This window comes from Schistocerca americana, chromosome X (assembly GCF_021461395.2).
Source record: "Schistocerca americana isolate TAMUIC-IGC-003095 chromosome X, iqSchAmer2.1, whole genome shotgun sequence".
Lineage (NCBI taxonomy): Eukaryota > Metazoa > Arthropoda > Insecta > Orthoptera > Acrididae > Schistocerca > Schistocerca americana.
The window spans coordinates 369,585,956-369,602,912 of NC_060130.1; the positions used below are offsets into that span (position 1 = coordinate 369,585,956).

Sequence of the window (16,957 nt, forward strand, 5' to 3'; positions counted from 1 at the left end):
TTTAAACGACAGTAGACTTTTATTTATCGTTGTGGTTCCTTAATCCTTTGCGTTATTCTTAGAGAGTTAGAACATTTTATCTGAGTTTCAGCAAGCTGAATTGTGGACTGAACAGTAGGAGCAGTACATTCTCCATCGCTTTCAGGCTGTTCGCACGAACAGTTATCAGGTGCTTGTAAAAGGCCGTGGTATCCAAGAGTACCGAACATTTCAACTTATAAAAAGTAAGAATAACAAACCATATAAATTTATTTTTATCTGCTGCCCCACCTATGGTGCAAATCGGACCAGGAAACTGACTAGTGAAAATAATCAGCATGAAATATGAACTCGATAAGCACACGTAGGATACAGAAGGGCCGGCCAGAGTGGCCGAGCGGTTCTAGGCGCTACGGTTTGGAACCGCGTGACCGCTACGGTCGCAGGTTCGAATCCTGCCTCGGGCATGGATGTGTGCGATGTCCTTAGGTTAGATTTAAGTAGTTCTAAGTTCTAGGGGGCTGATGACCTCAGAAGTTAAGTCCCATAGTGCTCAGAGCCATTTGAACCATTTGATACAGAAGCGGAATATACGAAGGCAGGGTCCCTTGAACATGACAGAAGAAAGGAAGACGGCGCTTCACTGCGATCACCACCAGCGCTGATTACATAGGGACGTGGTGGATCGTCGCTGAGCTGCGTGGGTATACGAGCTGCAACACACACTCAGACCCCCCCCCCCCCCCTTCCCCTCCTTCCCATGCCCCCGGCGCTACTGTAATTGGCGATACCTGCAGCAATCACAGCCGCCATAGCTGCACTGCTGTCTGCATTATGTCGCGATGCGTCGCAACAAGATTGCTGGTACACTACTCTGGCATTGTTCGCCAGCTTCAAGCCATTAAGTTAATTCAATATTACTTAAAATATTTATTAACTGCTAATAAACAGTTGTCAAAGATGGAGCATACTGAAAAGAATAATGTAAAAATTAAAGTAGGGCCACTTTTTTATGATGATTGGGTAGATATAGGAAGTAACTTGAAGAGAGAATCTAATGTAGAGGACAATGTTAATGTAAAATCAAACCTGACTTTGGGTGATGGGTTATTAGAAGAAAACTGCCAAGTAAAAGTAAAGATAGAACCAACTTCTGATGATGTAATGCAAGTTGCATATAAAAAAAGAAAAAGTACAGTTGTTGAATGTGTCAGATGGCGAAACTGAGTTTGATACGCCTGAAATAGAGTCAAGTCAAGAGACTAACTTGAAACAAGTTGCGGTGTCAAGTGGAAAGGCAGAAATGCCAGATTGGTTTCAGATACTATTTGCTAAGATGGAATCCATCAATAATGGCTTGCAAAATAAGATTGAATCCGGTAATAATGAACTGCAACATATGAAACTTCCTGGCAGATTAAAACTGTGTGCCCGACCGAGACTCGAATTCGGGACCTTTGCCTTTCGCGGGCAAGTGCTCTACCAACTGAGCTACCGAAGCACGACTCACGCCCGGTACTCACAGCTTTACTTCTGCCAGTACCTCGTCTCCTACCTTCCAAACTTTACAGAAGCTCTCCTGCGATACAGAAGGAGAGCTTCTGTAAAGTTTGGAAGGTAGGAGACGAGGTACTGGCAGAAGTAAAGCTGTGAGTACCGGGCGTGAGTCGTGCTTCGGTAGCTCAGTTGGTAGAGCACTTGCCCGCGAAAGGCAAAGGTCCCGAGTTCGAGGCTCGGTCGGGCACACAGTTTTAATCTGCCTGGAAGTTTCATATCAGCGCACACTCCGCCGCAGAGTGAAAATCTCATTCTGGGAACTGCAACATAAAAATTGCAGTCCGGTTTAGCGTATGATATAGAATCCATTAATAATGAACTGAAGAGCAGTTTAAACCCGAAAACTGATTCCAGTACTAATGCATTGAGTTATGAATTGAAATCTGATACAGATAGCTTAAATTTTAAAATTTAAGCTATCAAAATGATCTGAAAATCAATATAGGAAGATAGTTAACAATACTGCATATTATTTTCAAAACCGACATTGGTGAAGTTCGCAATGAATTCGAACAAGAGAATAAACAACTAGAAAAGAAGTTAACAGAAAGAATGTGCAAGGAATCCGAACTAGTCAATTTGTAGAAATAAATACTAAAATGAAAATTTTTCAAAGAGAAGTCAAAGGGGCAAAACTGAGAGTAAAAAATTTCTGATAAGTTGAGGCGATAGAGCTCCAAATAGAAGATTTAAATTCTAGCACTGCTAATATAAATATTGGAGTAACCTCTAGAAGTTTGTGTAAGACTGCTGCACAACATGGTGCTTCTGTTGACACAGCTTTTATCGGATATCGACAATTTCCATGTTTTGATCCAGACAGCAGATACACCCATTGATGTTCTGGAGCGATTTGGAAGAGGTGTTACCGAATGCGTGGTATGAATGTGAGCAAATCTCTTTTATTAGAGGTCATTTGATGGGATATGCTTTGCGTTGGTCAACTGATGCCATGTTATGGTGTAAAGCACTGTCTGAGCCCAAATGGGCCTTCCTTGCTGAATAGTGTTCCCATAATAAAAAAATAATGTATTAAGTCAATGCTGGAGTAGTAAAAAATGCACCTCTGGTCGAGAATCTATTAAAGAATACTCTAGGAAGAGGGTTTAGCGTCTGTCACATCTGACAGAAAAGACGAAACTGGAAACGATAATTATGGGGTTCGAAGGTAAAGTGACTTGGTACTGGTAGAAAAGAATCATTTCCGCACCTAGACATAATGAGGATAGGTTTATTGAATACCTGGAACGTGTAGGGACAGTTAACGAGGAAAAAGTGCACTATAATAATAGGCTCCCTGACAGGAATGCGAACAATATATGTGAACAGGATGAAAACGCAAATGTGCGGAGCTTAGACGTCCGAAATACGATCCCTTACTATCATGGACGAGGCACTGGAAGACGAGGAAGACTGTCTCCTCATTTCCAAAATTATGCAGAAAAGAGACGTGTAGGGAATTTAGGCCTACATTTGAAACAGAACTGGGATGAAAATGCGTTCCTGTACGAAAAAAAGGAATTTACAAGAGCAGTAGGCTGCATGATGGAAACTAATTTCCGTACATGAGTAAACTATTGCTTACCAGGTGGAGACACTAGCATAGCAAGTGACTGACAGACCAAAGTAAACCAACACACACACAAACCGATGACAGGGATCATGTTTCAGAAGCAACTACCAGTACTGATAAAATGTTCAGACATACTAATTGTCTCATAGAAAGAATTTTGGACACACTATAAAAATGGGATAAGCTTGAAAAAGAAAACATTACAAATAATAGGGAAGATCAAACTAGTAACGAAATTGACATAAATGTTTGTATTTATGATACTGAAGGAAATATGCAGGCTAAGATACCTCTGGAGGAGTAGATTCAGTATTGCGAAGTTTTGAAGAGGAGTTAATACATGAAGTGGGTAGCAAGTATAATAATGTTGAAGAACTTACGAGCTGTGATAACTTGACAAAATAAGCAGACGGTAATTTATATGTGTGAGGGAATACAGTTGCTCAAAACATTTAGCCGATGTTTAGCAAACAAAAGTAGAAGACGTCGTCAGCTGCTTTGATTTGAAACTGGTGAACTGGTTAGAAAAGGCAGCAGTGCTTATTGATGATCCCGTTAATCTAAGTGTAAATGTAATTTCAGCTGAAAGAAATTATTTTAGCTGGAGGTAGACTGAAAAAGATTTGCTTGAAGAATTTAATGGGTCACCTGTACAAAGTAGAACAAGCTAACCTATTATGGAATGAAATATTTCAAGCATAATAGTGCACAGTCTTCTGGACAGTAGCAATGAAGCAAGTGCATTGTCCCAAGTTTTCTTTGGTTCTGTTCCTAACAATTTAACTGTAATGAGAGTATTTGGTTTAAGAATAGTAGGTGCTACTGGAGAAATTTATAGACTAGTGACAGAAGAATTATTGAATCTGTTAACCGACACTGATTTCATATCAACGTACCAAGGAGAGATTGACCTTGATCAGAGCCAAGTAGAATTAACTTTGCCAAACTCTGAAATAATTACTGTGCCTTTCATTGGAAAGCATGTGGTTAGTGACAGTAAGACATGGGAGATGCCCATTGGAGTAATGAAAAATAAGGGATACTTAAAAGAAGATACTGAATTCAGTAGAAATATATCCTCAAAGAAATAGTGGTGAAAATACAGCCACTTAAACTGATTCCCTGTGAGCGAAGGACAGAAATACAGGAAGTGTTAATAAACCATCACAATGTTGGGTTGTTTTGGGGGAAGAAAGCAAACAGCGAGGTCATCGTTCTCACCGGGTTAGGGAAGGGCGGGGAAGGAAGTCGGCCGTGCCTTTTCAAAGGAACCACCCGGCATTTGCCTGGAGCGATTTAGGGAAATCACGGAAAACTTAAATCAGGATGGCCGGACGCGGGACATCACAATGTATTTTCGAATAAATCAGGTGTTGTGAAAGGGTATGAGTGTCATTTAAATGTGGAGCCTGGGCAAGTCTTTATCAAAAACCTAACCAGATTCATTTTCCTGGGGGGGGGGGGGGGAGGAGGGAGGGGGGAAGCAGACGAGTAAGAAGTTCAGGATATGTTACATTGGGAGATGACTGAACAGGCAGTTAGTAAATTTAACAATCCCCTTATTGCGGTACTTAAACGTGATGGAAGTATCGGACTGGTGTTGGATGCCTGTTGGCTAAATGAAATCACAGAGAGAGTGACCGCCCCCAAGATATGGACGATTTGCTGCAACAATTCCGAAGAAATAAGTATCGGACTACGATGGATATAACTTGCGGATACTGGAATTTGTCATTGGCACAAGAATCTCGTAAATACAAAAAAAGAATCTCTTAAGTACAAATACACCCTCTTAGAGGTTTCTATTCACACAAGATTTATTTTTGCAACAGTGCATATGGAGTACACAAAATCTTTACATTTACAGGTCACTAGCACAAAAGGACCTGAGGTCCACGCATTGACCCACGCTGCAGCACCCACATTAGGGCGTGGTATAGACTACACGCGCGATGGTGCAAGCGCTGACTCTGGCATCCAGTCGATCGCACAGATAGCGAATACTGTCCTGCGATACGTTACGCCTGCCCGACCTGTCCATGTAGTTCTGTAAGTCGTTGGTTGATGAGTCGCATGAGGCACTTCTCGTCGCATCATATCCTGGCCTTGCTTGATTACAGACAAGTCCAGAGATCGTGCTGGTCAGGGAAGTTGCTGTACACCTTGCAGAGCACAATGAGTTCACGGGCAATGTGCTGACGAGCATTATCCTCTTCCTCTTGTAATAACGGCAAAAGAACGGGTCTAACTGTTGTGTCTAGACAAGACAGCCTAGACACAATGAGAGGAAGCCGAAAGGCACGCGCTAAGCTAAAGCAGGATGGCGTGAGGTCTGAAACAGGATACGTAATGAATGCTATAAAGAAAAGTACTTAGCTTCTGGAATACTTAACTTTAATCCATCCTTTTGGTACATCTGGAGATTGTGTCGATACAAGTGAGACTCTTTAGATACATGCAATGTTACTAATGGCGCCTTTTTAGGTCGTAGCCATTGACTTAGCTGAAGGCTATTCTAACTATCTGCTCGGCAAAGGAGCGAGGCTTCGTCAGTGTAGTCGCTAGCTACGTCGTCTGTACAACTGGGGCGAGTGCTATTCCGTATCTCGAGACCTGCCTTGTGGTGGCGCTCGGTCTGCGATCAGACAGTGGCGACACGCGGGTCCGACATGTACTAATGGACCGCGGCCGATTTAAAACTACCACCTAGCAAGTGTGGTGTCTGGCGGTGACACCACACTAACAACTCTGCATGTACCGACGGCTGGTTAGCGTCCCCTTCGAAAACACCAAATTTGAACGAGATCGTAGCTTATCGCACCACATACCATAGGGCCTGGGGTGGGGCCAGTGTGACGTGGACGAACGTGCTCTACGGAATAGCGCTCACCAGGTCCACGTCGTAAGCGCAGACGACCATCACTTGAGTTCAGGCAGGCAGCATCTACTTTCATCGCTGTAGACCACGGCGCGCCATTCCATCTTCCAAGTGATCCTCTGATGCCACCAGCCGAGCCGAGTATGTCGATGCTATAGCATGAGTGGAAGACGGGCTAACGGTCTGTGTGCCCGTAGTTCCACTGCTAATAACCAGATCGCAACAGTTCCTGTTGACATGTCTGGGATCACAACCCCTCTTATATGTGCTGTGGTAGCTGTACGATCTGCCGCTGCTGCCCTTACAATACGACGGTCCTGGCAGGCATCTGTGCTGCGTGGACGTCCAGAACCTTGTCTCAGGTGTGAGAATGTTCACGTGACCGCTTATATCAGCATCGTTGCACAACTGATGCAGCACGTCCAACTTGTGCCGTAATTCTCCGAAGGGACCATCCCGCCACTCGGAAGTCCACAATTTGATCCCTTTCAAACCCTCTCAGTTGGCTGTAGGAAGCACGAGTGCGTCTCCGTAGTATGGTTGTCTGATTGCTTCACACGTTTGGACCACACTGAGCCTTCTGGTTGTGAGCATACCGTATTAAAGAGTAGATACAGATGGTGCTCTGGTAGCTATGCCACTACCCTATTGTTGGCGGACGACGTTGAAATCATTATCAGTACATATGCTATCCCCTAGATGGTATATTCCGTCATCATATCAAAATCGACGTCGTATTTCCAGGTGTAATAAATTTCTTTTCCGCAGCAGTGTAGGAGAGGGAGTGTGCAGCCAATATAAAGTAGTCCCTTTTGGGTTAAATATTTTTTTGTGTGTTTTGTAGGAGTGATGGCTCATGTATTGAGGAAAGAATTGTGGGAGCAGGTGGGTTTGATGCAGCTCTCCATGCTACTCTATCCTGCGCAAGCTTTTTCATCTCCCAGTACCTACTGCAACCTACATCCTACTGAATCTGCTTAGTGTATTCATCTCTTGGTCTCCCTCTACGATTTTTACCCTCCACGCTGCCCTCCAATACTAAATTGGTGATCCCTTGATGCCTCAGAACATGTCCTACCAACCGATCCCTTCTTCTGGTCAAGTTGTGCCACAAACTTCTCTTCTCCCCAATCCTATTCAACACTTCCTCATTAGTTATGTGATCTACCCATCTAATCTTCAGCATTCTTCTGTAGCACCACATTTCGAAAGCTTCTATTCTCTTCTTGTCCAAACTATTTATCGTCCATGTTTCACTTCCATACATGGCTACACTCCATACGAATACTTTCAGAAATGACTTCCTGACATTTAAATCAATACTGGATGTTAACAAATTTCTCATCTTCAGAAACGCTTTCCTTGCCATTGCCAGCCTACATTTTATATCCTCTCTACTTCGACCATCATCAGTTATTTTGCTCCCCAAATAGCAAAACTCCTTTACTACTTTAAGTGTCTCATTTCCTAATCTAATTCCCTCAGCATCACCCGACTTAACTCGACTACATTCCATTATCCTTGTTTCGCTTTTGTTGATGTTCATCTTATATCCTCCTTTCAAGACACTGTCCATTCCATTCAACTGCTCTTCCAAGTCCTTTGCTGTCTCTGACAGAATTACAATGTCATCGGCGAACCTCAAAGTTTTTATTTCTTCTACATGAATTTTAATACCTACTCCGAATTTTTCTTTTGTTTCCTTTACTGCTTGCTCAATATACAGATTGAACAACATCGGGGAGAGGCTACAACCCTGTCTTACTCCCTTCCCAACCACTGCTTCCCTTTCATGTCCCTCGACTCTTATAACTGCCATCTGGTTTCTGTACAAATTGTAAATAGCCTTTCGCTCCCTGTGTTTTACCCCTGCCACCTTTAGAATTTGAAAGAGAGTATTCCAGTCAACATTGTCAAAAGCTTTCTATAAGTCTACAAATGCTAGAAACGTAGGTTTGCCTTTCCTTAGTCTTTCTTCTAAGATAAGTCGTAAGGTCAGTATTGCCTCACGTGTTCCAGTGTTTCTACGGAATCCAAACTGATCTTCCCCGAGGTTGGCTTCTACTAGTTTTTCCATTCGTCTGTAAAGAATTTGTGCTAGTATTTTGCAGCTGTGACTTATTAAACTGATAGTTCGGTAATTTTCACATCTGTCAACACCTGCTTTCTTTGGGATTGGAATTATTATATTCTTCTTGAAGTCTGAGGGTATTTCGCCTGTTTCATACATCTTGCTCACCAGATGGTAGAGTTTTGTCAGGACTGGCTCTCCCAAGGCCGTCAGTAGTTCCAATGGAATGTTGTCTAATCCGGCGGCCTTGTTTCGACTCAGGTCTTTCAGTGCTCTGTCAAACTCTTCACGCAGTATCATATCTCCCATTTCATCTTCATCTACATCCTCTTCCATTTCCATAATATTGTCCTCAAGTACATTGCCCTTGTATAGACCCTCTATATACTCCTTCCACCTTTCTGCTTTCCCTTCTTTGCTTAGAACTGGGTTTCCATCTGAGCTCTTGATATTCATACAAGTCGTTCTCTTATCTCCAAAGGTCTCTTTAATTTTCCTGTAGGCAGTATCTATCTTACCCCTAGTGAGATAGGCCTCTGCATCCTTACATTTGTCCTCTAGCCATCCCTGCTTAGCCATTTTGCACTTCCTGTCGATCTCATTTTTGAGACGTTTGTATTCCTTTTTGCCTGCTTCATTTACTGCGTTTTTGTATTTTCTCCTTTCATCAGTTAAATTCAATATTTCCTCTGTTACCCAAGGATTTCTACTAGCCCTCGTCTTTTTACCTACTTGATCCTCTGCTGCCTTTGCTACTTCGTCCCTCAAAGCTACCCATTCTTTTTCTACTGTATTTCTTTCCCCCATTCCTGTAAATTGTTCCCTTATGCTCTCCCTGAAACTCTGTACAACCTCTGGTTCTTTCAGTTTATCCAGGTCCCATCACCTTAAATTCCCACCTTTTTGCAGTTTCTTCAGTTTTAATCTGCAGTTCATAACCAATAGATTGTGGTCAGAGTCCACATCTGCCCCTGGAAATGTCTTACAATTTAAAACCTGGTTCCTAAATCTCTGTCTTACCATTATATAATCTATCTGATACCTTTTAGTATCTCCAGGGTTCTTCCATGTATACAACCTTCTTTCATGATTCTTAAACCAAGTGTTAGTTATGATTATGTTGTGCTCTGTGCAAAATTCTACCAGGCGGCTTCCTCTTTCTTTTCTTAGCCCCAATCCATATTCACCTACTATGTTTCCTTCTCTCCTTTTTCCTACACTCGAATTCCAGTCACCCATGACTATTAAATTTTCGTCTCCCTTCACAATCTGAATAATTTCTTTTATTTCATCATACATTTCATCAATTTCTTCGTCATCTGCAGAGCTAGTTGGCATATAAACTTGTACTACTATAGTAGGTGTGGGCTTCGTATCTATCTTGGCCACAATAATGCGTTCACTATGCTGTTTGTAGTAGCTTACCCGCATTCCTATTTTCCTATTCATTATTAAACCTACTCCTGCATTACCCCTATTTGATTTTGTGTTTATAACCCTGTAATCACCTGACCAAAAGTCTTGTTCCTCCTGCCACCGAACTTCACTAATTCCCACTATATCTAACTTTAACCTATCCATTTCCCTTTTTAAATTTTCTAACCTACCTGCCCGATTAAGGGATCTGACATTCCACGCTCCGATCCGTAGAACGCCAGTTTTCTTTCTCCTGATAACGACATCCTCTTGAGTAGTCCCCGCCCGGAGATCCGAATGGGGGACTATTTTACCTCCGGAATATTTTACCCAAGAGGACGCCATCATCATTTAACCATACAGTAAAGCTGCATGCCCTCGGGAAAAATTACGGCTGTAGTTTCCCCTTGCTTTCAGCCGTTCGCAGTACCAGCACAGCAAGGCCGTTTTGGTTATTGTTACAAGGCCAGATCAGTCAATCATCCAGACTGTTGCCCTTGCAACTACTGAAAAGGCTGCTGCCCCTCTTCAGGAACCACACGTATGTCTGGACTCTCAACAGATACCCCTCCGTTGTGGTTGCACCTACGGTACGGCTATCTGTATCGCTGAGGCACGCAAGCCTCCCCACCAACGGCAAGGTCCATGGTTCATGGGGGGGTAATTCCACATGGAAAGAACATATTATCTTACTAGACAGGGTGCTGGAAGCAACAGGAAAGAGGGGCATGTTTCGTTACCCACCGTCATTTTATACGCTACAGTTCGGGGCCCTTTAGCGGCAGAAGGGCTGCAAATACAGTTTGTAGACGTAAAGAATAAATATACAGAATGTGAATAACGTTTGTTTTATTTAAAATTCTTTAAGAAGTTTTACATAAAAAATTCCGAGGCATTACTTTTCGGCAAGCTCTCATACTTTTCCAGGTCCTTCTAGTCTTGCAGTTATTGAGAATTTTGAGGTGCCTAAGAACAAAAAGCAGATCACATCTGTGTTTCGAATATTTGGGTTCTACTGAAGTTTTGTAGATGATCAATCATTTCATACACCTTGCCTACATCACTTATTGAAAAACGTACCCATTGGGTTTGGACTAGAGACTGCTAGTCAGATTTTGAAGAACTGAAAAACTGTTTAATAAATAGTCTAGTACTGTATCACCCAGATTTTGGAAAGCCCTTTTGTATGTCAGGTAACACGTGTGAATACGGAATAGTAGTAGATGTGTTTCAGGTGGAAATGGAAAGGGATTAAGAGGTACATAACATTATCGCGTTTGGAAGTTGTTCGCTGCAACCTGCAAAGTGTAATTACAGTTTCTCGGAAGTAGAGGCTCAAGCCATAGTATCTGGTATACATTAGTTTGAACATTACTTGTTAGGTAACAAAGTGATAATATATAGCGACCACAAGGCTCTTACATTCTTAAGAACCTGCAAATTAAGGCGTACAAGACTAACAAGGTGGGCCTCATATCTTCAGGAGTTCGACCTTGAAACTGGATATATACAAGTCAACGACAATCTGTTGGCACATGAGCTATCGAGAAGTGCTGAACTGTGCAAAGCATCAGGAATTCCTTTAAGAGGGAAAGATGAGGTACGTACAAGGTAACAACTATTGAACTATATGAAATAAAATCGTCATAACTTCTGAACGGTTTGCGTTAGGACATTCAAACTGCACGGTTGGTCGCGGGGCATGATGGAAATTAATATGTGCTGTATGGTATGGTTTTGCGACGAAGTCAACTTTCATCTGGATGCGTTCGTCAATAAATAAAACTGGCGCATTAGGGCGATTGAGAAACCGCATTTCGCGATCGAAAAATCTCTTCACCCTCAACGGGTGACAGTGTGGTGTGCAATGTCCAGTCACGGAATAATCGGTGCGACATTCCTTAATGACACGGTGACAGTCGAACGATACGTGAAGGTTATGGGAGATGATTTCATCCTCATTATCCAAAGTGACCTTGATTTCGACAACATGTGGTTCATGCAAGACCCCATCGAAGCAGGAGAGTGTTTGATGTCCTGGAAGAGCACTTTGGAGACTGCATTCTGGCTTATTCAGTTTCATAATCGAAAAAATCCATTCACACACATATTCTGGTGGGAATATTTTATCAGTTTCGCAAACTCATTATGGAGACGTAGGAACTCTCCCTGAGGAAAACAATGTAGACGTTCTGGACGGTTTTAACGTAAAAGAAATTGTCTTGAAAACGATGTTACACTGCACGTGTACAGGGGCGCTTTCAACTGAAACACCAAACGGTCTCGAAAGCAGCTCGAAAATAGTTGTAAGACCGACAGCGTCCACAAAACTTTTAGAAAACTAGCGTTCTATTCTTTCAAGGTCACAATGACGTCTTCAGACCTCTCATTTTATTTAACGTCTGTGAGCTTAGGGGGCTGGACTGTGTTTTTAATCAGGATTTGTCCCTTCAACAATGTGATTTTCTTTTTAAATCAAATCCGCATCAAATCAGAAATAAGTTGTTTCTTGTATAGCAAAGTCTTACTATGGGCAGCGTACAGTCACGCCCACTTAAAATGTGATGTCTGCAATCCATCCCAGATGCTCGAATTTTCGTTTTGCACTCTTTTTCCTTGATAAATTCGACGATAGTGGGCTTTAAATCGAAAAATCTTTCCAGGCATTCTCTTGACTTGACCAAGGTACTTCGCAGTAACACACTGAGGGAAAAAATAGCGTATTCCTTTAGATGTTTCCAATTCACACAAGATTTATTGTTGCAACAGTGCATAAGGAGTACATGAAATGATTACACTTACAGATCAATAGCACAAGCGGTTCTGAGGTACCAGGTGTCGACGCATGGTGCAGATCAATCAGTCACATCTGCATGTGGACAGTGGCGCTTTCAACTGAAACGGCGAATGGTCTCGAAAACAGATCGAAAATACGAGGGTGAGTCAAATGAAAACCTTAAATATTTTTTAAATATTATTTATTGTGCAGAAGTGGTACAAAGCTGTATCACTTTTCAGCATAATCTCACTCACGCTCAATGCAAGTCCTCCAGCGCTTACAAAGTGTATGAACTCCTTTAGAAAAAAATTCTTTTGGTAGTCCGCGCAACCACTCACGCACCTCGTGGCGTTCCTCTTCGTCAGAACGGAACTTCTTTCCTCCCAATGCGTCTTTGTGTGGTCCAAAGATATGGAAATCACTTGGGGAAAGGTCTGGTGAGTTTGGTGGATGAGAAAGACACTCGAAATGTAGGCCTGTGATTCTTGCAACTTTTTTTACGGGCAGTGTGGGGCCATGCGCTGTCATGTTGCAAAAGGACACCTGCTGACAGCAATCCACGTCGCTTTGATTTGATTGCAGGCCGCATATGATTTTTAGGAGATCTGTGTATGATACACTGGTGACAGTGGCCCCTCTAGGCATGTAATGCTCCAAAATGACGCCTTTTTTGTCCCAAAAGAGAGTCAGCATAACTTTCCCTGCTGATGGTTCTGTTCGGAACTTCTTTGGTCTTGATGATGAGGAATGGTGCCATTCCTTGCTCGCTCTCTCCGTTTCCGGTTGGTGGAAGTGAACCCAGGTTTCATCCCCAGTAACGATTCTTGCAAGGAAGCCATCACCTTCTCGTTCAAAGTGCCGAAGAAGTTCGTCACAAGCATCAACACGTCGTTCTCTCATTGCAGGAGTCAGCTGCCGTGGCACCCATCTTGCAGACACTTTGTGAAAGTGGAGCACATCATGCACAATGTGGTGTGCTGACCCATGACTAATCTGTAAACATGCTGCAATGTCATTCAGTGTCACTCGGCTGTGTTCCTTCACTATGGCTTCAACTGCTGCAATGTTCTGTGGAGTCACAACTCGTTGTGCCTGACCTGGACGAGGAGTATCTTCCACTGAAGTCACACCATTTGCGAACGTCCTACTCCATTCGTAGACTTGCTGCTGTGACAAACATGCATCACCGTACTAAACCTTCATTCGTCGATGAATTTCAATAGGTTTCACACCTTCACTACGCAAAAACCGAATAACAGAACGCTGTTCTTTCCTGATGCACGTCACAAGTGGGGCGGCCATCTTTATATTGATACTGTGACAGTATGAGTGCATCTGTACTATGCTGCCACCTACAGGCCATTCTGCACGCTGTGTGTAGCACGCTTACCAACTTACAGGATAACGGCGCGAAATTTCCGTTTGTTATTACAAATTTAATGTTTTTCATTTGACTCACCCTCTTAGTTTTAAGACTGGCAGTGTCCTGCGTGGTGTAGCCTCCATAGGCTGCAATGCAAGCGCTGACTTTGGAATCCAGTCGATCATACAGATGACCAAAACTGTGCTGGGTTACGTAACGCCACGCCTGCTCGACCTGTTTGCGTAGTTCTGCAAGAGTTGTTGGCTGACGAGTCGCACAAGTCACTTCTCATCCCATCGTATCCCACACGTGTTTGATTCGAGACAAGACTGGATATCGTGCAACCCAGGGAAGTTGCTGCAGGTCGTGCAGAGCACATTGAGTTTCACGGACAGTGTGTGGAAGAGCATTATCCTGTTGGAACAACACATCACCTTCCTATCGCAACAACGGTGAAAGAAAGGGTCTAACAACACTCTGCACGTACCAAGCACTGGTTAGCTTCGCCCCCAGAAAAAAAGGCATACGAAACTGCAGCTTATTTCCATAAGGCCTGGGATGGGGCCAGCATGTCTTAGACCAATATACTCTACGAGACAGTGCTCAACTGGTTTACGTCGTACGCGCAGACGATTACCACTTGATTTCAGGCAGAAACTGTTTTCGTCACTGAAGATCATGGTGAGCCATTCCATCTTCCAAGTGATCCTCTGATGGCACCAGTCTAGCCGAGCACATCTATGACGTGGCCTGAGTAGAGACGAGATGGAGGTGTCCATATGCGTAGTCCCATTGCTAATAACTGGTTCGCAACAGTTCGTGTTGACATGTCTGGGCTCACAACCCCTCTTATCTGTGCCGTGGGAGCTGTACGATCTGCCACTGCTGCCCTTATAACACGACGATCCTGGCAGGTGGCTGTGCTGTGTGGACATCCAGAATCTAGTCTACAGGTATGAGAATGTGACCATCATTGCTGCACAACTGACGCAGCACATCCGACTTGAGTGACAATTCTCCGAAAGGACCATTCCGCCACTCGGAAGGCCACAATTTGACCACTTTCAACCTCGTTCAGCTGGCTGTAGGAATCACGAGTGCATCTCCGTGGCAGGGTTGCCTGCTTGCTTCACACGTTTGGACCACACTGAGCCTTCTGGCAGGGAGAATTCACTGTTAAAGGGTAGACGTAGATGGAGCTTTGGTAGCTATGCCACCACGCTATTTGTTGGCGGACGACACTGAAACCATTATCAGTACATCTACTATCCCCCCCCCCCCCCCCCCCCCCAATAGCAAACGCCGTCATCAGATCAATCGACGTCGTCTTGCCAAGTGTACTTTTCTTTCCAGCAGTGTGTATGAAGTCTCCATAGTCTTCGTTCAGCTCCATTGAAAGTTGTTGAAACAGACAGTGGAGTAACGCATGCGACTTCAGAAATTCATTTCAGTTTCCTAACGTGCTCCATGTACGCAGTTTTAATTCAGTGTCCTTCTCGATGTACAGAACAATGCACCCCGTCTGTCGATAGTTGTAATTTTTTGCTGTTTCATTGTCATATAATTCTTCTTGCATAGTGTTGTAAGGTCGTTTCACAGCAGATTTGCAGTACATGTCAATTGCGCAACTGCATAATAGATATTGGAAATTCTCATCCCTCTTCTGTCATTCACATTCATTTTTAAAGTTTTGTGACGATAGATTGCTAGTTGCCTCTTTTTGTGCGAGCAGCCACTGGACATGTGAATGTCCGTCATACTATGAACAAATAGCGAATGGTAAACAGCATTGACACCACGATTCTGTCAAAGTGAAGAGAATCGCGCGAATCGGAAGCTGCCGCACCGCAGTGCTAATTGAACTGTCGCGCTGTACCGAGTACTTCACACAGCGAACAAGCAAATCTGAGACACGCTGAGCGTGGCCCTCCTGCAGCCTGCACATCATGCTCGCGTGCTGTTTGCCACACGGCGGCCGCACCTGCTGTAGAGTGTACACTGCAGGGTATTCATACTGTTTATCAGCTACAATTTACCATAAGAAATCAAACACCTACAGTAAAACACATTACACTGCAGATACTCACCATGGGTTGATCGATACACACGAATTCCTGACGAACAACTTTTATGAAGAATCACTGCTAAAAGTAAAAGAAACGAGTTACAAAGCATTAATAATTACATTGAATAACATTCTGAGGTATTCTGATTCGATCACAAACTATAAAATTAAATTTGAGTCATACTCATGTCTTGCATTAGTGTGATACAATACTCATCATATTAAAAAGTGTCATCTGCCTCCGTTACTACAAAGCGTGAAATGAAAATCTTAGGCATCTTTTGTAGAGCATTACTCAACAACTGTAAAGCATTTTATACTCTCTAAAGCGATGGTCGTTAGCTGACGCTTTCAACATAGGGCGAGAGAGTGCAACGCCGCTGCTGTAGCCGCTGCCAGTTGCCAGCAAATGGATACCAGAGGGCTTGGGCATACGATGCGTTCAAAGGCAGAGACGGTCTGCCAAGAAATCTTTCGCAAAAATGGTGTCGAATGGAACTGTCATTACCGGTATGTCAGAATGTGAATTACATTGTAGCTTCAGCATTCAGACGAAAGGCGCTATAAAAATGTAGATAACGAGTGGTTTCCGTAGCGAGACGTTGCAGTCAGACGATGCTGGGCCATAGGCCTAGACGTATCATGATCGCTCGAACAGAAAACAACACTTCCTCTAGGAACTACTGCAGTCTAAAGTGTTGCCAGTTTCTGCAGATAGCCACACTTACAGTTAGAGAACTATAAGTGTGGGCATACTATTTGTTCCTTGTCGCGATCGGCGGCCACCGGCCATGTTTTATGTCAAAGGGTGTACATTTAGCAACGTACTGTACCATTCCATTGCTTTCCAACAGTCTGAAACGTTTGAGGAGCACATTGCAGACAAGAGGGCGTTAGTGTAGCTCTCAAGTGCAGTGTGCGAAATTTAGTATACAGATTTGACCTGTCTGGAGTGTTTTGGCAGCGGTGGCTTTGCCATCGTGGATGATAACCCCCCACCCCCCACACACACATTCTCAGTGTCTTGAGTAGTCCATGTCAAGAGCTGGGTTTTCTCTGGCGTCATCAGGGTGTAATGGGATTCTATATGCTACTAGGTAGGATTCCCTAATTCAATTGCTTACGAGCATATGAACAGTTGTTCAGTTGTTATACCCTAATAACGAAAGAAACAAACAAATTTTAACTTAATACAAATATTGTAGAAAATCAGAGAAGACTGTGTGTGTGACACTGCCTTTTCACACATCTAATGGGTTGGGAATTGTGTGTTCGA

The 16,957-nt window shown here is 43.3% G+C and overlaps 1 non-coding gene across 1 annotated transcript; it reads left to right on the forward strand.

Annotated features, from left to right (window-relative positions):
- Positions 1-362: 362 nt before the first annotated feature.
- Trnap-ugg lies at positions 363-446 on the forward strand. Its single transcript has one exon. It is a non-coding gene; the product is annotated as a tRNA-Pro (tRNA).
- The last annotated feature ends 16,511 nt before the right edge of the window (positions 447-16,957 follow it).